We start from the raw sequence: 22,434 nt of genomic DNA on the forward strand, positions 1-22,434 counted from the left end.
ATATCATCAATGTACGTGTAAACTTGGTGAGCGACTGAGTTCCACAGCTAGTGTTATACCTGTATTTAGTAACCCCCAACAGAAATAGAAATGTATGCATCTTTTGAAGCTTCCTTGGAAAGCTGTGCCAGTACAGACTTGGTTGATAAGTGGGACCAATTACATTGACAAATGTCCTAAGTTCTTAAACAGTTGAAGTGGCAGTTTGTCCACTTTCAGACATAATGAAATACAATGGTGCTTATGTACAAAGGGTTAAACATTTTTGGAGGTCTACATATCTAAAGGGATGTGGTGGCTTAGTGGTTAAGATGCCACTTCTGACAATTGGAAGATGAGAAGGTTGGCAGTTCAAGGCCCGAGTGCTGCATTGTGGGGTGAACTCCTGCCACTAGTCCCAGCTTCTGCCAACCTAGCACTTTGGTGGGATGGTAACTGCTTTCAGTGCATTCATGCTGGCCACATGACTACCGGATTCGTCTTCAGACAACACTGGCTCTTTGGCTTAGTAACGGAGATGAGCACTGCCCCCTACAGCCGGTTACAACTAGACATTCATGTCAAGGGACTACCTTTTTATACATCTAAAATATAATAGTCTGCATTTTCCTAAATAGTATTCAACATCAAAGGTCCTCCTTCATGTTCTCATACTATCTGAAGTTAATTTGTGACTGGGACCCAATTGAAAAGATCGTGAAGATGTCATAATCCTGAAAGAGCTGTTTTGGTTGTCTGTTTGCTCCTGAGAAAAATTTAAGGTGATGCTATTGATTGTTGCAGCATTAAATAATGTAGGTGTCAGGCATATGAAACAACAATTATTTCTATAGTATCCAACCTGTGCATTTAGATACAATACAGATACTCTTGCCATCTCACTTATAGAGAAGCACAACAGGTGGTAACATAAAACAAGGTGTTCACCACAGTAGTGCCCCAACCATCAGGTGCCCTCTCCCAAGAGGTGTCTGGTAATCTCTTTATAAAGGATTTTACAATCAAGATAAGGCCTATGTATTCATGCTGTATATTTATTTTGCTGCTGGTTAGTACTAGTTTTTGTTGTTTCTTCTATTTTTGCTTTAATATTATTTGCAATTTTTATTATTCATTCATTCGTGTGTTGTATTTCTTTAGATTACTGTTGGTTTTCTCTGAAATTGGTATTGGTTATCTTCAGTGTCTTGAATTTTTTCATTAATACAGTTTCATATATTTTATTATTAGTTATTGTCTTTTATTAATGTTTACTGCTTTGAAATATTTTTATGAATCATGAGACACAAATAAGAGTTCAATAAATTGATAAAAAGTTAACTTTTCATATTGATTATGGGACTGGAGACACAGCAAACAGTCCCATAATCAATAGAAATCAGTAGAAATCAGTAATTTTAAAATAAATTTGCATATTTTGGATACTCTAATAGAAATGAAATATTTAGTCAAATACCTTCACTGGTGAACCTCACCCCAAAGCACTTTTATTTTTACTGGGCTCAAGATGGATTTTCAGCATAAATTTGTTTAGAAATGCAGCTTGGTTCCAGGCCAAACCTAGACTTTGCAGACTGCCATGGGAAGAATCATCCCTGCATCTTCTCCTTAGCATCTCCATTTCAAAATGTGTAACACAGTGTTATCTCACCGTGACTTCTCCCTATCTTGTTCATTTTCACTTGCCTTGAAAGCCTGGGCAAGTATAAGACAGAATGACAAGATGTCACATATTTTATAATGTTAAGTGCTGGCTAACAGAACAAAAGGAGACAGGGTCAACATCTTTTTGAAATAGTAACAAATGCTCTGTGATTTCTAGTTATTGCTGTCTACATCTAAGAAATTTTCTTCAGTGATTTTCTAACACTTCAGCTATTTTCATAAACATGTCGGAATAAATTTGTGACTTTTAGGGGAAAAAAATTAAATGCAGGCAATTAATTTTTCTGTTCTGCCATTGGTCTTGAGTACATAGTTCTTAAATCTCTTGATTTGAATTCTATATTTTACCTTGTTTGCAGTGCAGAATTAAGGTATCCACCTCTTTTTTCTGACTGGCTCCTCATCTTTACAGCAGGCAGAAGTACTTATTAGATTTGTCCACTGAAAACTGTTGAAAGTTTCATTTTATTTGTTTTTGATCTTACCAATGTTCACAAACTTTTCCATAAATGAAATGAATTTGAGATTAAAAAGAAAGAAAAAAGAAAAGGGAAAAAGAAAAATTGATAATTCATTCATTACTACCCACAAAATTATTGGATATCACTGCTGCATTACACCAGTATGCTCAGAGTTCTGAGCAAGTACATTGCCACAAACGATAAGGAGGCTGCAGTGTTGTATATATGATGCACAGAACTATAATCTGATGAAAATTATTGTAATTATTATAATAAGGACAATGCTTACAGACTGCCAACACTCAGAATTCCTTACCAATAGCAAGACACCAAAGCCAGCTAGAGCTGATGATACTTGTATTCCAACAACATTGGGGGCATGGTTTCAGTTCCTGAACGAAACGCTGCTGCTCACTTCCTAATCTGACATGAGACTTTGATTCTCCCACATATTTCTTGTAACAATGCCATGAAAGACAATACTTATAGCACTATAAACAGCATTTATATCCATGGTAATTTCATATTTGTTTTTACAAGAAATCCATGTAAGTGGCAAGATTGCGAGATACTGTATTTAATTTCTCTTTCTGCTCAGAATAAAAACATGACTTTATCGAAGATTTCTTGCTATCACATTTCTCTGAACCTCAGACACAAAAAAAGTTTCCCCAAAAATATTCTTTATACTTTATTATGTTTCTACTGCAAAGCAATTGGATGCAAAATTTCAATTGAGTCTCAACATGATAGCAACTGAACACAGAAAGAAAATGATGGTGAATTTCTTTTCATCTTTTCAGCACTCAGGCTACTTCATTCCAACACATCAGGAAAAATTATCACCTATACACTTGATCTTGTTCCTCTTGTCTTCTGTTGCAGAACTGCTTATATTCCAGAAAAAAATCTCTATTTTCTTTGTGCGGAGTACTGATGATATCAATGATATCCTGCTTTGAAATTAGTATTGTAGGTATAGCTATATTCCCTTTTGCCCCAAGCTCGCTCCATTACAGAAACTGAAATACCACTATTCTAAATACATGTATGTGACCAGGTTTCTAGATATTTCATGGTGAGCATGAATTAACAGAAGTGTTCTTTCCATGGGAAGAAAATGGAATTGCTGAAATCCTTTTTATAAGGATTTCATATAAGGCCCTCTCTCTTTTAAACTATTTAGTGGGGTGCCTGTTTGAGAAAATGACCCCCTAGTTTATCTCAACTGTTGAACCTTGTCCTTTAAAGAAATTCATAGTCTTTAAAGGCATAAAAGTGCTACAAGTATCTAGGTCCAGAACTTTCAAAATATTCTTACAACTTAAGACCTCTCTTCTGGCTCACATTCATAATGTAACCTTTCTCATCACTATATATTTTTCCATACAAAGAAAGGCATCCAAGGGAGAGGGGTATTCTCAATCATGAGTTTCTGAAACCACTGGACAGCTCTCTCTCTGGAAATACTTTTGCTACTCTTTAACACAATCTTTCCTCTTTTAAGTAAAAAGAAGATGAAATAAAGAAGGAAAGGAGGGAAGGAGGGAAGGAAAAAAGAATTATCTTTGCTCTTTGTATAAAGTCTGCCAAGACATATCGGTGTCTTGAACAAATTCCAACAGAAAACCCTTGATCATCCCTGTATACAAATTGTTGCTGCATTCTGCCATTCCTAGGACACTCTGAATCATACTGAAGAAGAGACAAGTTCATAAATTATAGCTCCAGCAGATAGCTATTATATTTTATTTAGCAGGAAACAAACGCATTTTAAGGCACGGAGTACACAAGACTTAGCAGCATCTAACAGAATCAGCAAGCTGGCAAGAAACATGGAAGCTAACACTTGTCATGACCATTAGAGCAATTAAGTGCTCAGACTGCCTCTTACATATTTTACTGACTGTATGAACTGCCACATTTTAAAAACCCTCTTATCAGTTGGTTTCAGCCTAATAAATGCTACATACCTATGACAATGACTTAAAGCTTGCCTACTTTATGCTTTTATTTTCCCATTGTAATATATGCGCCAGTCGGTCCATCATGTATATGCTGTAGCCCCTTAAATGGTATATTTATGCTACAAATCTCCTAAAAGTTTTTCTGGCTTACCTATTTCACACTTTATCATCTTCTTCCATTTCTTTGGCCCAAAATGCACTGGCCAAATAAAGAGCCTTTTGGCAGCTTTGGAGGGAGGGTGGCGTTTAGATGATGCATGGCACCAAAGCAGGCAAAGGCTTCTCTGAGACTGTGCTAAGATGGCAAGAGCCAGACCTTTAAGGAGCACATTAAATTTGCTCCTACCAGCAGCTCCTTGGGACTGGAGGGACAGCCCACTTTGGATGCCGGCCGTTCTGTAACATTGGTCCTGGTGCAATTGGGGCCAGAGCAGCAGAGGCCACTCTTTCTGGGCCATGTGCTTTTGCCCTTAATGACCATCTATTTTTGGCATCATGACTGCTTTGCAGATGTTTTTAATTGCTAGTGTGTGTGCATGTGGTGGGGGGGATTCTTGACTAGAGTACAGCTGATGATGAACATGGTTAAACTGAAGCAGGGCTCCCAAAGCCTACTAAATTAAAAATATGAACTCTCCCCTTCAATACCTTACATAGCAATTTGGACTGGGATGGACCCAGCACTATAGACAGTGACCTAAATCTAATTGCTAGTATAGTGGGCCTTTGTTATCCGCTGGGGTTTGGTTCCAGGACCCCCCGTGGATAACAAAATCCGTGGATGCTCAAGTCCCATTAAATAGCCTAGCAAAATGGTGTCTCTTATATAAAATAGCAAAATCAAGGTTTGCAATTTGGAATGTATACTTTTTTGAATATTTTCAAGCCATGGATGCTTGAATCTGTGTATAAAAAATCCATGGATTAGGAGGGCTAACTATACTAAATGGAGAAGACTCACTGATTCAGTGGGATCTATTTACAATATCTGATCACTTCTTATTCAGCTGTTGAGTCAATGGTCTTACTCAAGTGGTAACTAGCATAGATTAAGGCTGGTGAATATGCATAAATTCTTATGTTCTTCTCAAATCTGTACTGTACATATTAGGAAAACATCAAAGAAGTGAACAGGGAGTGGGGTATATTTTATACAGCTTTATTAGGGCTTTCTAATCCCAGCGCCTTGGCCAGAGATGCTGAACATATGCACAAAGTATTAAAAAGGGTACATAAAGGGTATCATCTTTTTCCCGGAAAGCACCCAAGCCTTATCTTCCATAGGAATCCATACACTTATTCATTTGAAACTTGACAGTCTTTATCTCACTCCCTAGAAGGGGCATGTATTCCTGAGAATTCTATACAGTGCTGCCAAGAAATAAAAAGTTATTGGCAGTTCCTTTAAAAAAAAAGGATATGTGGCACAAACCTGTCTGCATCTACTTGTCTGAAATCCAACATACATCATTCTCTCATAATTGGCTGTTTAAAACCTTCAAATGTCATCCAATTCTGGCAAAGAGAGGAAAAAAGTTAAAGTCATTTGTTGATTTTCAATTATAATCATTGGGAGGGTGAAGAAGCAGGTTTCTCAATAGAGAGGGATTTAGACACCTTTTGAATGAAGCAGTCCCAAAATTATTCTGAAGTGAATCAGGCTATTTTCTGATTGCTAAACTGATGGTCAAACTTCATTCTGAGGTCAATACACATCCGTGACTTTCCCAAAAAGATTTGTTCAATGTCTACCAATGATTTTGGTGCTTGGACTCTGCAAATATGTGAATATTTAAGGGCAGGGAAAATGTGCCAAAATAGTGGTAAAATTAATGCACTGTGGAAGAAACAAGCATGCTTGGGAAACACTATGTGCATGACTAGATGATAATTCACATCAACATGGTCAGGAGGACCAATTAAGGTAAAGCAAGAATACAATAAACTTTGATGCATCTGTACAGCTGGAGAATATTCTAGCTCAGTATACTTTTGCAGATTCCATCTTTAGCTCTGCCACTAAGCACTGGACAAATGTGCCAGCTTTCTATACATCAGTGACTGCTCTACTCAGGTGAATGGGAGCATAATATCAAATTTCAACAATTTAACCTGTCTTCTTATTAACTTTTTCATTCATTCATATTTGTGTGCATGTTTGTGTGTGTCTGTGTGTGTGTGTGTGTATTTATTTGAATACCAGCATATAACACGGAGACACAGAGAAAGTAATATCTCTTCCAGCACTTTCTTATTTGTCTTCCTGTTCAGAAGGAAGCTGTTTTCCCACAAGATTGCTCACAGTACACAAATGTACACTCAAACCCTCCTAAACAAGACTGAAGACTTTAAATATATCTTGTCTATGTCTGGCTTGCTACTTCCATCTCACAATGCCTGAATCCCACTCTGGGGAGTCTTGCAAGAACTTCAATATCATTTTGGTCATGTGTCACCTTGGATAAGCCATATAATTCCAGGTTGGTGTACAAAAAAGGTAAAACAAATCTCATTTTCTAATTGCCCATGTTTGAAGAACAGTTTAGTCATAGTTCTACAAAATGGGATGGCTCATTCTGTCCAAAACACCAGTGATCCAAGAGTGAGACCCTAGTTGAAGTTTTCACAGTCCTGACACTTCCTTCTGTCATGATGCTTAAAAAGAGAACACTTATCTCTTCATTTCCTTTTCTGTTTCATCAAATAAAAAGCTTGACATTAATCAGAACAGAAATTCTTCTTCTGTATTTCCTATAGTTCCTAATACAAAATATTTTCTCCCAGACCTTTTAATTTGGGGATACATTCACTATCACTGCAGCTTTAAATTGTAACTTTTATTGGAAAGTATGCCCTATTAATCCACATTAGAAATTAAATGTTAGCATTTCTTTTCAATTTGTGCTTGTTACAGTTCTAAATCAATGGAAGTCAGTCATTCTGCAGCTCTGGTTCCTGGCTATTAAATTCTCTGTCAATATGAATTACATTTGGCCATAGCTAGTTTTGTGGGATCTTGCTGTATCATTTTCTGAGACCTGGCTTTTTTCTCAGCACACTTGGAATTACTTCATTCAGAAGTAAATATATTTGCTTATGATGTTTCATTCAGAAATTGCAAGGTGCGTAATGTAGTCTCATCCTCCTCTGCATTAAAATGCAGAGGAGCAACAAATGGATCAAGAAATATGTGACTTTGAAAGATGTGAGACTGCAGCATAATGATCCTTCCTGTTTTACAGGACTATATTCCAAGCTGAAACAAATCTATGTAAATAGCTATAGATTCGCAATATTAAAAATATTTTTAAAAATACAACACCACAAAACTTTAATGAAGCAAATTGCCTAACAGATAATACCATGCTGAAATTTAAAAACATAAAATAGCTACTCCAAGCGGTGATCCCTGGAAAACTTCCATCATTTATTTTAGCAGTGCTACTAATAACACAAATGTTAGGTGTCACATTGCTTAAGTTACAGCCAGACAAATGATGGAAAGTGCAGGGTAAATGGCAATACTAATTTCTAACTCGGTATGCATTATATTATTACGTGGAATACAAAATAAGTAAGTAAGCAAACAAACAAACAAATAAATAAATGACATACTGTTTACTTGAGATCACCCTTTCCTCTGACCAAGCTCCCTGACGAAAAGAGCTCAGTCCCATTTCTCTTTAGAAGAGATCCTCAATGGAAGCTGTTGCTGCAGTAAATCAAAGCTCAAAGAAACATGCTACAACGTGACATATTTCCTTGCTCATCTTCTGTATATTTCCTTCCTCTTCTCTGTCACTTATGTGCACCATTTTATTTTTTAGTACATTAAGATTCTCAAAAAAAAAAAAAAAGTTAAATGTCCTGGTTGTAAAGATAGCATTAAATTGCAAAAAAGGATTACATTTTAGCATCATTTTCTGTAGTTTTTGTATAAATAATAACTGTAGCAAGATTGCTCACTTAAATCAAGCATCAAACCCTTTTGTTTAGCAAAAAGTGCTTTGGGGGTGCACTCCTAATGAGTAAATTTATGAAATTGTTTAGAAACAATGGTAAATCAGTAGCTCTGCTAGCACAAGTATCCAACCAATTCATTCCCACTTCACCTCTGCTTTTATACAAGTAGAAAGCAAATAAGGGATTAATTCTCAGTTAGGTCTGCAGCTGGGATTAACTGCAACCAAACTAGACAAGATTGTGAACTAGCTTTAAACCAGTGTTTGCATGTATAGAACCTACAGTGTTTGAGCATCCAAAATTATGGGCTATACCAAGGGTGGGAATGATGTGGCCCTCCAGATCATGCTGAACTACCTCTCCCAGAATTCCTCAGCACTGGCTATGTTGGCTAGGGCTTCTGTGAGTCCCCTGGACTAAATCTAAAGGTCCATCCCAACTAGAGTAGACCAGCTAAATAGGACTAGTTAAGTCAATATTTTTGTAAGTCCCACACATACAAAGATCCTATTTTGAATGGAACTAACAATTGCCTTTAACCATTCTGGTTCAGATGTAATATGAAGCTATTCCTTCTTGTACAAAATGAAGTGTGAGCAGAGACTAAGGATACAGGAAATGTTGCTCATTCCCTCAGTGCCTCACTTAGCCAGGAGCCCTGGTTTACCATTAAACATGAACATAGCTAGTGTGTATTATTCACACAGTGTCTAGAAAGAATTGTTTATTCCTAAAACATCAGCCTCTCCTAATGGAGCCTCTGCTTCTGCACATCTTCACAGACAGCACTTGTTTTCACATCACTTCATGGCTCAGTTTGATTCCAAGATCAATGTGGATGTGCTTAATTTGCAAACTGAAGCATTTGAAAAGCACTGTATTTCAGATGCCTCCCAGGTATGTGCAAGATATTATGTTGACATACAAGATCAAGGTCTGAGATACCTTAGGAAGTGTCTTCTTCCACCTCTCCCAAGAATTAAGACCATCTGAAGACTAGGTACTACAGGTGTCCCTACTGTCAGGAGAGAATTTATCCTTGACACACAGCTTTGTCTGCAATGACACCAATCACCTTTGAACTCTCTCTAAAGGAGTAGTCATCCAGCCTGATATGATGTTATCTTTCAGTGATTAATCTAAACACAGAAAACAGTATTTGAGTTCGAAGGCTTTCATAGCCGGCATCCATAGTTTTTGGTGGGTTTTTTGGGCTATGTGGCCATGTTCTAGAACAATTTCTTCCTGACATTTCCTGTGGCAATGATGCCACAGATGCTGGCGAAACATCAAGAAGAAACTCTTCTAGAATATGGCCAAATAGTCCGAAAAACTCACAAAAAACTAAGTATTTGAGTTCCTTGCATTTAATTTTTGTTACTAGTAGATTTTTAAATTTTAAATTTGATTATTTTATTGTTTGATTGACTTTGAGCATTTATATATTTCTGGTATGTTTTGTTGATCTCCTTCACTTTGGAGACTTAACTCCTAGGAAAGAAGACATTAAGAATCATGTGTATGTGTTTACTGTGTAAGAGGTCCATGGAGTTTCATGATCTGTTCTGGCTTAGTCACATATGCAAGTTACTTCTTCTGCCATCAAACAATAAGCAGGCAACCATCATACACAGCTCCAATACACAACCAATCTCAGTCAAGTTCAGAAGGCAGCTGGTTAGTATTTTCATGGGAGATCACACTGGGAATTTCAAGAGATCTCTCAATATGGCTAGAAAAAAATCTCACATGAAACCCGGAAGAAGCACTGCCAAGAAAAGTTGGTATTTCTAGCTTCAATGAAATGGTCTAACTCAATATAAGAAGCTTCCCAGGTATTAACAAGTCTCTATTATTAAAGGTTCTGCAGTGGATTATCATTACTAGCAATCATAATCCCTGGAAAAAACCATTTGTACTTTCAACACAACTTTTAATGTATTTAAAATATTTATAATATCTATCTCTGTGCATCTTGGGTACTTGGAGGGCCGCCTCTCCCCATATAATCCACCCCGCACACTCAGAACATCCGGGACTAAATTGTTGGAGGTCCCTAAGTCTAACCTTACTCGGACCTCACAGAGGGCTTTTACTACTGCTGCCCCTTTACTTTGGAATAAGCTCCCTGCAGAGCTTCGCTCTGCCGCCTCATTAGCTGTTTTTAAAAAACAGCTGAAAACATATCTATTCCGGCTGGCCTTCCCACCTTAATTTGTTTGTCTATTTTTCCTGCCCCCTTTTTTTCCCTTCTGACCCTGGATCGATGGAACTTTTTGCATTTTTCTTCTGCCCCTGATATATGTATTTTCCTATTTTACTGTTTCCTGTTCCTGTTTTTTGTAGTAATGGTTTTAATTGTTATATTGAATTTTTAATCTTGTATTGTAATGTTTTTTATAAATTTTGTAAGCCGCCCTGATCATTTCCATGGAAGGGCGGGGTAGAAATAAAATTTATTATTATTATTATTATTATTATCATCTACCGAGACTGGATTAGAACAGAACAGAACATAATAGAAACTACACATATAATTTAAGTTCAGATTCATTTTAATATGAAGTGCACCAAAGTATTATAAATAGATGACAGCTAGTTAGGAGTAGATACAGAAACAGTGTGTGTGTGTGTGTGTGTGTGTGTGTGTGTACTTTGTATTAAAATATTGCCTTTCGAAGCTATCCAAATTGTTTCAGCCATTTTCAAGCCTCCTCGGTTTTCTTTTTTAAATACACACACACACATACACACATTCATTTGCTACATAAGGAAACAATGATATCACAAATACTCATATTATAAAGGTAAAGGTAAAAGTAAAAGCAGTCGCTTGACATGAATGTCTAGTCATAACCGACTATAGGGGGCGGTGTTAATCTCCGTTATTAAGCTGAAGAGCCAGCGTTGTCTGAGGACTGCTCTGGTAGTCATGTGGCCAGCATGACTGCACCAAATGCTACAACCTTCCCACCAAAGTGGTGCCTATTTATCTACTTGCATCTGCATGCTTTCGAACTGCCAGGTTGGCAGAAGCTGGGACTAGTGATGGGAGCTCATCACGTCATCCAGCACTTGGGCCTCAAACTTGATCATATTATAGCAGCCATAAATTTAAAATCTTGCTTTTAAACTCCACGGGCTAAAAATTATTACAAAATGGATACTGATATGGTTTACTTTAACAATTGTTTTTCTCAATTACAACAGATCTGTTTGCTGATTAAATGTCCCTTAAATTGCTTATGACAGCGTAAACATTTCTAAGACAGGGACAAATGTTTCATAATACAAAAATCAAGGTCTTTTTACAATCAAGACAATCAAGTGAATTTTAAATCTGAACTTGAAACAATACTATTTAGAAAGTACCTTCAACCAGCAAAGGAGCATTTTGGAAGATAGATTTTAAAAGAGCATCAGTTTAAGACTACAAAGAGAGGCTGAAGCAGCTTTTAATAATGTGCAGTCGAGGCAAAGGTGTTTCCAGTTAAGACCACAATCCTGTTCATATATACCTTCATGAACACTGGAATTTTCTTCTGAGTAAACATGCACAGGATCAGGCTTGATGCTTCTTTCTGTAAGCCCTGGTGGCACAGTGGTTAAATACCTGTACTGCAGCCACTCACTCAAAACCACAAGGTTGCAAGTTCAAGACCAGAAAAAGGGCTCAAGCTTGACTCAGGCTTGCATCCTTCTGAGGTCGCTAAAATGAGTACCCAGATTGTTGGGGGCAAATTAGGTTACAGTTGTAAACCGCTTAGACTCTGCTTAGGCAGTATGAAGCGGTATATAAATGAAGCTTGTTTGTTTGTTTAAACCATCACCTAGGCACAACTAGCCAAATATACAGGTATCTATGAAATGAAATTCAACACGGATTGAACATGAGTCAACAGTGCAATGCAGTAGCTAACCAGGTCAATGCGATTTTAGGCTGCATCAATAAAAGTATAGTGTCTAAATCAAGGGAATTACTAGTGCTACTCTATTCTGCTCTGATCAGGCCCACCTGGAATATTGTATCCAGTTCTGGGCACCACAATTTAAAAAGGATGTTGAGAAACTGGAGCATGTCCAAAGGAGGGTTTGGCCTCCCCCAGTCTGCTGGGACTTCTCCTGTTCTCCAGGAGTTCTCAAAGATTATTGCCAATGGCTCTGATATTACATTAGCCAGCTCTTTTAATACCCTTGGATGTAGTTCATCAGGTCCTGGAGACTTATATTCATTTAGGTTAACCAGGTATTCCTGTACTATCGCTTTGCTTATTCTGTGCTGAGTTTCCCCTATTCTGTCCTCTGTTCCATTTTCCTCAGGTTGAGCACCCTTTGCCTTTTCTGAGAAGACTGAAGCAAAGAAGGTGTTGAGTAATTCTGCCTTTTCTCTGTCTTCTGTTAGCATTTTGCCATTTTCTCCACACAGTGGCCCTATGGTTTCCTTCTTCTTCCTTTTGCTGCGGACATATCCAAAAAAGCCCTTTTTACTGTTCTTAAACTCTCTAGCAAGCCTGAGTTCATTCTGTGCTTTAGCTTTTCTGACTTTACCTCTACACATGCTCGCTATTTGTTTGAATTCCTCTTTGGTGATTTCCCAATTTTTCCATTTCTTATACATGTTCCGTTTAAAATTTAGCTCATTTGAAAGTTCCTTAGCCATCGATCCGGGTTTCTTGAGACACCTCCCGTTTTTCTTCCTCACAGGAACTGTTTTAAATTGTCCCTTCAGTATCTCCCTTTTGAGAAACTCCCATCTATCCTGAACTCCCTTCTCTTTTAGTATTTCTGGCCATGGGATCACCCTCAATACTTCTCTAAGTCTACTGAAATCTAAAGTCTAGAATGTGTGTCTGACTACGCCTGGCTTCTCCTTTCCACTGTATAACAAACTCCAGGAGAACATGGTCACTTCCACCTAATGATCTCACCACTTGCACCCCATTAACCAAGTTGTCCTTGTTGGTTAGGATCAGATCTAAACTAGCTGACCCCCTTGTTGCCTCTTCCACCTTTTGGACAATGACATTGTCTTCTAGGCAAGTGAGGAATTTGCTAGACCTTGAGGATTTGTCTGAGTTTGACTTCCAGCAAATATCAGGATAGTTGAAGTCACCCATCACTACTACATCTCTCCTTTCTTATGTTTAGCCTGGAGAAGAGAAAATTAAGGGGTGATATGATAGCCCTGTTTAAATATTTGAAGGGATGTCATATTGAGGAGGGAGCAAGCTTGTTTTCTGCTGCTCCAGAGAACAGGACCCAGAACAATGGATGCAAGCTTCAGGAAAGGAGATTCCACCTTGATATTAAGAGGAACTTCCTGACAATAAGGGCTGTTTGACAGTGGAACAAACTCCCCCGGAGTATAGTGGAGTCTCCTTCCTTGGAGGTCTTTAAACAGAGGCTGGATGGCCATCTGTCGGGGATGCTTTGATTGGGATTTCCTGCATTGCAGGGGGTTGGACTGGATGGCCCTTGTGGTCTCTTCCAACTCTATGATTCTATGATTCTATGAAGTGGGTCAAAGACAGACTTTATATTAAGTCTCATGTGTCAACTCCTAAATATTATTCTCTGTAATTGGCAACAGGACTATTATTTTATTTATTAAAAATATTTATTAAAAAATAGATTAACAAGATTTTTTTAACACAGTGTCTTTACATGAGAAAGACTGAAAATACAATGAAGTTCACTTTAGGGCATCAGTGGAAGATTAAGTAGCAGTTGTACACACAGAATGTCCTGAAGAAGGCTGATATGTGTAGTAGCCCCGCAAAGGATTAATCTGATATGAAGGAACCTAGGTTGTACTGTTTCAGCTACTGGGTCAGACACACAGAAGAGGTTGCTAAATAGAGGGATATCTAGCTCTTCATTACCCCAGTTTGGTGATAATAGCATTTAGGAACTGCAAAATCAGGAGAAGATGAAAGTAAAGTGAAAATTAACCATAGTGTATAAAAGCTAAAAAGAGACAACACAAATCAGCACCCAAGCTGCATGGTTGGCATTTCCTAGGACAGGTAATGGTTTGCAGCTCATGGCTAGGCATGTGTTTTGCATGAAACAGGTATGGTACCAGACTCAAATCCCAGCATTTCTGGGTGTGAGAATAAGAGACACTTGTTTGCTAGTTAAGGTACAGAAAACTGAGTAGATGGATTAGTAAACATCAGTCTACTTTGACCCTAGAAAAACTTCTAAAAGGAAATGGTAAGTTCTAGGTTCTTTTATAAAAAAAAAAAACTAGCTTAAACTAGAAACAAGCACTCAACTCAGTGGTGAATGTTGGATACATATATTTTGTACCCCTAACCTTAAGGTTGACTTAAATGTCACTGTTCTCTGCCCGTTAGATATCTTATAAACTAAAAGAAGGAAAGCAACTTATATATGTACGTTTTTTGTTAAGTAAAGGAGGGCAAGAGCCATCAGTAGATAACTCAGTCATATAATCTTAAGTGGTCTTTTATGTTTTGGAAATCTTCCTAAATTATCATTTCAGTTTTCTCATTAGGCTCCCATATTCCACATCTTAGCTTTGCAAAAAGTCAGAGTAACCCACAAAATGTTTATGCTGTTGCAGATGTAATATTTATGAGACTGCTATAATGCACCTATAGGTGATTTATGGACAGCAAACTAATTTGGAAACATATGAAGCAACAAGGCAAAGCTTTATTTAAATTGTAAACCTGAGGGCAGGAACTGTCAAATTAACAGTTTGTAAACCACTATGAGAGCCTTTGAGGCTGAAGAGCTGGGCATAAATACTCAATAGCTATGATAGATGGGACGTGGGCAAATCTGAAAGCCTCACCACTGAATGTCCTTATGTACCCAGAAGCATTAGAGATTGCCACATACTGAGAGTGAACATCTGCAAAGAGCTCTGAAACTGGATTAAAACAATTGCAGAGCTTTCATTATCAGAAACTCTGACAAGTCAGGGCTCCCATTCATGGAAGTTCTATAACCCTGGCCAGCTGATATGGTTACAAAGGCTTCTCCAGGCCTTTGTGTTCAGTATACATAGGTCTTGAACACTGCTGGATGTTGGAGGACATTAGGACTGCAGGACCTTTGGATTCACTCCTCTTACCTCACACCATTTTCTCTCTCCAAATATTGAGATAAATTTGTGAACAGAGCTAAGGTCAGTCTTTTAAAATGCTAAAGGTGCAAAAACCTTAATTCAATGCAATTTGCCTAGTATGACGCATTGTTACATTGTACTCTTATAAGTATGTATTGAAAGCACTGGACTGGATCCAGACTGACAGCTGGACCTAATTCCCATTAAAATCACTGGTAGTCAGTCGTCACTTATTTTAAACGTATTGTGTTTCCTACCAGTAATGTAGCTACATATGACTATTGCTGAATTCAGCTGTATTGGTGAAGGCAAAAACACCTGAAGAACAGCTACTGGAATCATTGTCATCCACTGATTTTAAAAATGCAGGTTCAACAACTATATAGAGGAGATTTCTGAATATGTTACATTTTTAATTCAAAGAGTTTTCATATTTAAAACACACGGTATCCAAAATAAATGAACAAACCATAGGTTACCGAGTGCAAATATTAATCGAACACAGCAGTGCATTACATATGGTTTAAAATGACCAAACAAAAAAATAAAATAGTATAATTTCTATCTTAAGCAATTTATAAGAGTAAAATAATTGACAATTATAGTAAATATTTTTTTTAAATTATCAACTCACTTACTCTTAAACATTTCCGCTGAATGGAAATGGAAGTGGCCAATGGAAGTGGCTTGGTTCCAGCAGTCCAAAATAATGCATGTGAATTTTGATCTATCTGTTTTGCACAGAATTTAGTTTCATTTTTGTTTTTTTTCTTTACAATATGAAGTCAAAAAATGTGTTTGGTGCAAAAAGGTCAAATCCTATAGGAAAGGATCTAAAAGCAGTTAAGTGCCCGTATCCTATTGATTGACATTGATGTACCTGGCATCATCCAGACAGCAAACAAACATGGCATTTTTAATAGACTGTGACTTAGATTATCAGTCCTTATAATATGAGCAAATTTTCACTTACATTATGCTAATAATTAATTCATTAATGTTGAAAACATCTTCACAGATCCAAGTATTAGGGAAATTTTTAAAAATCCAGAAATACATAAACATGTCTAACATAATAGTTTGTGCTGAAGTTATCATTTAGTGCCCAATCATTCTCCAAATAGTGATACGATATGAACTGTTGCTCCCAAGTACTTTCTATTGGAGATCCTACTGTAAATCCAGTATTGGTTATCCTACTGTTGACAAGGTGGCCTGACCGTACAATATACCCAATGCACATGAGATTTTAGAATCACTTACTCTAACGGTCTCTACTGAAGCTATGATAATTAAAAACAGAACTTCATTTCTTCCTCATTGACAGTATATCTTAGCATACCTTATTTTGGAAGAAAACAAGAGGGTGCAGCTATAACTTTTTGGGCTCCTGAAATCTCTGGTTGGACACGACAGAAAAACGTATGCTAGACAAGAAGGATCTTGGTCTGAGAATTCTTGCTGTTCGTATAGGGTGCAAAAGCAATATTTGTTGCAGATCCTCCACCTTCATGGCATATAAATCCAGCATAGCAGATGGTTAAAAAACAAGAATTGTATTCTCTCTCTGAAACTGTATTTCACTTTAAACCCACCCACATCCTAAAGAATTTTCAAAATATGCTAGTGCATCAAATACCTCTACTCAGTTTTGTTCCTGTGTCATCATCCCTTCCTTGTAAGCATTATTTAAAAATCAGATGATTTTGTGATGGTGTAGCTACTGATGCTCCAGGGAAAGCTATGTCATTTGACTGGCTTACCTTAATCACAGGAAGTTAAGTTCTAGATCCAATCCGAAGAACTGACAACATTCCATTTCACTGTTTCCGTTTTTTTAAAAAACCTTTTTCTCATTTCTCATTTCATTTTTTCTTTTTTCTTTTCTTTTTTGGTCCCTTGTTTTGGTCTGGGACATTCTGAATATTTTTATTATACGTGTACAAGACATATAAAAATAACCTGACAAGTAGCATCACAAATCTAGAGCTCCCAATCATTATGCAATTTTCTGGAATGTAAACTGTTGATGCCCATAACCAATTCCCCATAACCTGATTTGTCCAGTTAACATTTTGGAAATCTGACAATTCTTTCTTGAGCTGTATGAACAACATTGCTCTTCAGTTAACATCAGGGATAGCTGTCTCTTTCCTTTTACACATTCAGAGCTTATTTGTCCATTGTGGAAGAGGCAGGGAAGACAAGCATCGTATTTTTACCTTGACCACTATGTTTGAAAGCTTAGAAGTCTTAACATTAATTCTGTGCACAGATTACAGTAAGTACAATGCAAAATTATCAGTGCACTGAAAATGGATTTTTCCTTATGCCTGGCAATGTTTGCTTGTTTTGAAGGCATGCCAATTGCTACCCAGTTATCTGGGACAAGTAATTACTTGTCCCAGTAGGTTGCTACAAAATTACCTAGTCGATTCCTAATAGTTTCAAATGTAATTTCATCACTTTCCTCATTTTATCCAACCATTTTACCAAATGAATCTTTTTATAACCAAGATTTAGGAGTAGCTTGTACTGTGCACACACTCACATGTTTGTATGCACACACATAGATTCTTATTGCAAAATGTCTATGTAGACGCTCTTGGGAATAAGTCCAACTGAACTGAGACTTACTTTCAGATAAGCATCCATGGGATGTGGCAACTCTTAGAGGGAATTCTTATCTAGACTTCATTATGTCCCTTAGGTCAAATTATTATTATTATTATTATTATTATTATTATTATTATTATTAACCTTTATTTATATAGTTAGCAAAGCAAGTAAAGACACAAATCAGAGATAAGCATATTGGACACAAATCAAAAATAAGCATCAAATAAGCTTTGAAGTATCATATTATTGAGATAGCAAGAATTACAATAGAGATTTTTAATAAAGCAGGATAAAATATTTTTATATAAACATGGACTAGCTTATTTATGCAGTGGAGTATAGACAATCTCTGTGAATATTTTGGACATGCACAGATTTATGAAATGTCACAGCACAAGAAGCTAGACCATCCAATGTAATGATTTGCTACTTTAAATCTCAGACATTTTATTTCCTGATTAGGTATCACCAGAGGTTTTCACTTGCTAACCTTCTGCAAACATCACAAGCAATGACAAGGACAGAAATATATTCCCCAGGCAAATTTGAAAATATAACCCTGAGACATCTCTTCCCCAGTTAAATAAAAACAGAGCACAATTTACACACAGAGAATTCTTAAAATCTTATATCTTTTAACAAGACTACTTCCACAATCTTTTATTGGTTAGTCAGGAACATTTGGGGAAACAAAAATCATTGTCAACATCCTCGCATATGTCTGTAGATCATAAAAACAAACAAATCAACAACACTGCAATTACAGTCGGCCCTTGTTATACACGGATTTCTTATTCAAGCATCCATGGTTTGAAAATGTTCAAAAAAAGTATACATTTCAAATATCAAACCTTGATTTTCCATTTTTTATAAGAGACACCATTTTGCCAGGCGGGACTTGAGCATCCACGGATTTTGTTATCCACGGGGGATCTTGGAACCAAACCCCAGCGTATAACAAGGGTCCACTGTACCCAACCTTTTGTTTGCATTTTCCTCCCATAATATCTTTCCATTAATTTCCCCCCCATGCTCACCAATCCCTGCAAAGATGGACTTAAAAAAGATATTATCTTGATGTTATCATCTCATGCAATATACATGGAAGTTTTAAGATGGTTTACCACCCTCCATAGAAGCATTTACCTTTGCGTTCCCCCATTTTCCCCCCTACTCCCAGCAGCAATAGCCAATCATCGTTCTCCTCTTCCATCACGCTCCTTTATGGCAGAGCGAGAGATGCTTCTTCCTTAGGCAGCATTACAAAGAGAACACACCCGAACTCCCAAGTGGACCATGCTCTAACAATGCCAGCGCTACAGTTCTCAAGGTAACCAGGCTCCCAGTTGGAAACTGAGAGCCAAGTCAATGGGAGATTAGTCATTGGTTAGCCCAATGGCACATACCAGTTCGCCACAGTCCATGGGGGGGGGGGGGGGTGGGAATCAGTCAAAATTGTAGTCAAAATTGGCAGCGATGAGGCAGAAAAGCCAGCCAAGCCAAACAAAAACACGGAACGTCGGCGGCACCATTCTTATACTGAAGACCTGCAATTTCAAATGGGTTTCTTTGAAGCATGAACAGTGCCAGACAAGCTGTTTCAAGCTGTCACAATGGGAAACATGGACAGCAGCAGCAACATGGATGGATTCAAACACAGCAAAGCACGCCCTGACCCTGGTTCAGAGCTGAATGAAACAATGCCATTCCCAAAAGTTCTCCACACATGGACCTAGTTATGGGAGAAGAGACGGCGGGATGAAACCATGCTTTGCTTTCCCCCCCTAAAAACAAAGCATTGGAAGCACACAGGTTCTCCAAGAGGACACACAGAACAAGGTAGCAATGGAGTCAAGTGCAAAGCAAGGGATGCAGCAGACAGCTGACTACTGACTTCAGATGCTCAAATGACATACAGTTAAGTTTCACAGCTCTCCTAGAAGGATGCCATCCAAAATGTGCTCTTGCTTACCAAGCCCAGTGGCAACCAATATGAGATGCTTCCCTGGCAGCTGTCTATCTGAAAGGAAGGCTTCTGCTGAGCTGTTTACAGAAAGAAAGGGCAGAATAGCCAAGGGCTCCCAGGGAGGGAGGACCACACCTCTCTGATGCCTTCCCTTCTCAAACTTGCTTCACTTTCCCATTCAAACTCGGGCTCTGCCAATGATCATCATCATCATCACCATCATGATTTGAACAGAAGATCGCCTTCTTTTGGTTACTTTATGGGATGGTTCAGAGACACCTCCCCCTAAGAGCAGCCATGGACACTTTCCTCCTAAGCAGATTTCCAGCCATCCCTAGAGACTGTCAATAACAACAACATCATTCTCTCTCCCTCCTCGCCCTGGGACCACAACACACTCCCAGAATGCCATAGCCTTGAGCCAGGGCACTTGAAGCGCTCTCAACGCGGATCCTTCCTGCAATAGGGAGCCCACTCCTCTCAGCCCTGGCTGACCCCCCTCTAGGCGCCTCCCAGACACAACAGACAAGGTCCCCAGACAGGACAAGGCAAGGGACACCAAACAGCACAAACAAGGACAACAAGGAGCAGATGGTGGGGGGCGAGGCTGGGCTTTACCTGGCCGGGAAGGGAAGGGACCCTCCGGAGAGGCCTCTGGGGCTGGAGCCGAGGAGGATGAGGCTAGCACACCACGCCCGGCTTCTGGGGAGGCATCCTCTTCTCCTCCTTTTCCTCCTCCTCCTCCTCCTCTTCTTCTTCTCCTTCTCCTCTCTCTCTGTTTACTCTGTTTGTATATTGTGTCTACTCTTTCCCTCCCCTCCTCACTTTCCTCCCTTCCTTCCCTTCCCTTCCAGGCTCTCTTTTCTCAGAACTTCTCCTGCCTGACAGTCCTCCTTTTCTTTCTTCCTTCCTTCCCTCCTTTCTCTATCTTCCTTTCCTGGCCAGTTTCTTCCCTCTCTCCTCCTTCCCTGCCTTTCTCTGTCCCTCTTTCTCTCCTCACTGCCTCGTGGCTGCTGCTGCTGCTGCTGTTGCTCCTGCCTCCTCCTCCTCCTCCTCCTCCTCCTCCTCTTCTCCTCCTTCTCCTTCTCTCCTTCCCTCAGCCTCGCCTCTCTCCCCGCCCACGCGGCGGACCGACCCCGGAGGCTCTCCCTCCTCGCCACCTTCAAGGCTTGGGCTCCTCATTCTCCTCAGAGGAGAAGCCCTGGCTCCTCGGCTCCAGGAGCCTGAAGAAGGCGCCTGCTTCCCTGCCTCCCTCATAAATGTCCCTCTCTCTCTCTCTCTCTCTCTCTCTCTGGTGTGTGTGTGTCCCTGTTTTTTTGTGTTATTCTTCCCTCCCTCCTCTGAGGCACAAAGCACTAATAAAGGCTGGAAAGGTTCATTAGTCTCTGGCAGCCCCTTCTCCTTCCCTCCTTTCTCCTCCTCCTTTCTTCCCCCACCAAAGAGGAGCCTTTCAGAAACCCAAACGAAGGAGAGGCGACACAATGTCCCAATTTTTCATCACACACACACACACACACTTTCCCCTCACCTTCTCTGCATAGCATTGCACTTTTGGGGAACCATATACTGAGAGTGTAGCAGTGCTGGCCATATAGCAAAGCCTAATGGCATCCCAAAGCCACCCAACAGTGACTTTCTTTCTTTCTTTCTTTCTTTCTTTCTTTCTTTCTTTCTTAATAAAGGTATTTAAACCAAAATCCATCAGTGATACCATTATTGGCCAGCCAAAAGGTACAATAGACTTAAACATAAAGTTATCACAGATGGATTTTTGTTTTCATCCCTCATCTGCCCTGCCACCTCCTCTGCATAGCATTGCACTTTTTGGGAACCGTATACAGAAAGAGTAGCAGTCCTGACCATATAGCAAAGTCCAATGGCATCCCAAATCCACCCAGCAGTGATACTTTTATTAATAAAGGTATTTAAACTGGAATCCTTTATTGGCCAACCGAAATGCACAATATACTTAAAGATATAGATATGGCTCGCCCTTTGTTTGAGTATTTAAACTGTCTCCCTTCTTTTCCACCCCTTCTTCCCCACTTTGCCTAGCGTTACACTTTTGGGGAACTATATACAGAGATAGTTGCAGTGTTGACCATATAGCAAAGTCCAATGACATCCCAAAGTCACCTAATAGTGACACCTTTGTTAATAAAGGCATCACTGTTTGGCGACTTAATCTGTGGTGATTTAGTCACTGTTTCATAAAGGGATCACTGTTTGGTGCATGTGGGGTGTTATTGGACTTTTCAGTTCACCTCAACAGTTTTTCACCAGAGGGTGCAGCAGGGAGGTAGCCAGTTACTACCTAAATCATCACTACCTTTCCAACCTGTGCGAAGTAATGTATATTTTTCTCCACCTTTTCTAATGAAAGAATCCTATTTGAAACAACACTCTTTTTATTTTTCAGGTAGCCTTGTAGAGGTCCAACAACCCCCAGATGGAAACACTTGTGCTCTGCGGTGTTGAGGGAGGATTCACCAGACTACCCTCCAGACAAGGAGGTCCTTGGTTTCTCATGCCTCCCCCTCCCCACAGGGATGTGTTTGAGAGAGACCTGCTAATGTGGGGGTCAAATAACTCATTTCAAAAAATCAACATAGAATAGGCATACCTTATTTTGCAATTCTTCCGGAGCAGACGACAAATCCTGCAGTTCCATCATGTGTCCTTAGTTCTCAAATT

At 38.9% G+C, this 22,434-nt stretch overlaps 1 protein-coding gene across 9 annotated transcripts in view; it reads right to left on the reverse strand.

The window, feature by feature from the left end:
- Nucleotides 1-22,434, reverse strand: part of ARPP21 (cAMP regulated phosphoprotein 21) — a 251,859-nt gene that overhangs the window by 143,431 nt on the left and 85,994 nt on the right. For 2 of the 9 annotated variants that reach the window (XM_089532683.1, XM_089532682.1), the window contains exon 1: nt 20,359-21,007. The exons of 1 other annotated variant lie outside the window; for it this stretch is intronic. The gene's annotated coding sequence lies outside the window, so the exon portion shown is untranslated. Of the gene's footprint in view, nt 1-5,525; nt 5,548-18,920; nt 19,112-19,746; nt 20,014-20,358; nt 21,010-22,363; nt 22,386-22,434 lie in introns of those variants that run through there. 6 more of the 9 variants (XM_089532679.1, XM_089532669.1, XM_089532681.1 and 3 more) reach the window with 6 other exon arrangements.

The sequence above is a fragment of the Sceloporus occidentalis genome, unplaced genomic scaffold (assembly GCF_023333645.1).
Source record: "Sceloporus occidentalis isolate IW3139 unplaced genomic scaffold, rSceOcc1.0.p SCAF_7, whole genome shotgun sequence".
Classification (NCBI taxonomy): domain Eukaryota; kingdom Metazoa; phylum Chordata; class Lepidosauria; order Squamata; family Phrynosomatidae; genus Sceloporus; species Sceloporus occidentalis.